Source organism: Etheostoma spectabile, chromosome 3 (assembly GCF_008692095.1).
Source record: "Etheostoma spectabile isolate EspeVRDwgs_2016 chromosome 3, UIUC_Espe_1.0, whole genome shotgun sequence".
Taxonomy (NCBI): Eukaryota; Metazoa; Chordata; class Actinopteri; order Perciformes; family Percidae; genus Etheostoma; species Etheostoma spectabile.
In genome coordinates, this window is record NC_045735.1 from 27,255,213 (window position 1) to 27,256,801 (window position 1,589).

A 1,589-nucleotide genomic window follows, 5' to 3' on the forward strand; every position below is an offset into this window, starting at 1 on the left:
TTTTTTTTTTTAAGTGTGATTGGTATGTGCTCAGAGGTCACTAAAAATAAAATAATGGTTCTGTGTTCCATGTGGCGTCCGTTATTGTGAAGATAGTGTGTCCATTTTAGCCCTCTGGAGTCCGTCTATTGATCGGTGAATACACAGGCTATGTATTTACAGTAACAAACCTTTTAGTTATAAATCATGTAAAGATGAGCTGAGAACCAGTTGAAAGTGCTGAAACATAGTTAAACATGTCTAATTTACAGGCATGCATAGAATGAAAAGGGCACATGAGCAAGTTGGGATTCAAATCACTTGCCGGTGTCATTTTTCTTGTATTTCGGGTTCCAAGTCTGGACTTGGTTAAAATGATAAGTGACTTATAGCTGCGTTTGTGCTGGAGGGGGGGTGATGTGCATGTGGGTCAAGAACAGTTAAAGACGTAACTGAATGCGCAGACAGTCTGAACTCGAGGGTTTAAGTTTTCCACCCAGGATTTAAAAACTGTTTTTTTGTTGTTGGTTTTTTATTTAAACTTTCGTGGTTGAGTTCTAAGAAGTCATTCTTTTAAAGGTGGATTGCGTAATGAACAAATCCCGCTGCATTAGTGTTGCAATAGGCTAGGCAAGTCACTTGTCAGAGCTGTGGATAAAATAAACCACATTGGGAGCCACATCCTACAGTAATTACTCTTGTATGTGAATTACTCTCTCAAACCCCATGATGATCTTTTTGTTGAGCAACTCAAAACCGGGAAGCACATTACGTTACAAGGACTACAAGGATTTACATCATATTAACCCTTTTTGCCACTGACAAGTGGTTGTCTTAGGAGAAACTATAGCTGCCTCTCATGTCACTTATTTGATAGCTCCTCGACTCCTCGGTTCTCTGGTGAACCGGAAGTTGTTCTGTTCCTCCACAATGAATGGCATCTCATAGCTCTTATTTCATGTGGCGCGTCAGAGGAAAGGTTGTCTAATCCCTCTAAAACACATTTTTTGCTTCCTTTCTCTTCTCATGATTTCCTCCCATCTCTCCCATGCTTCATCGGTGGTAGGGACTAAGATGCGAGGAAAGGAGGCAAGCGGAGGAGTCGAGGAGGCAATTTAAGCGAAATGGGATGCACATAGTGACTTACAAATGCGCATTCAGTTTAAGAAGTGTACACTAGTTCACCACATAGTGGTGCTACAGTACCAGCCACAGCTCTGCTGCTCTTCTTACTGTACCTTTTTATATGAGACTTTGAGGTCAATGTTTGACGGAATCGTGAAAGATGGCAAACCAATAATGATACATATAAATGAGACTGTTTACATAGCATGCTGTAATCATTCAGCTCTTGCATTACTGTTAGTGTTGCATGTCATTTTGTATTTAAAAGAGCCCTCCTTAATTCCCACATAAACGAGCAGTTTTCACTGTAAATATTTATGTGTCAGTATTGAAACTTTCTATTACTCTGAATCACACGTCTGTGACGATCTGTGAACATGTCACATTTTAGAAATAGATGCCCTTTCTACAGAAGAGGATTAGGGCCACGGGTGAAAGATTGTTGTGAGTTCTAATTTTTATTCTGAGATTAAAGTCAGAACTCA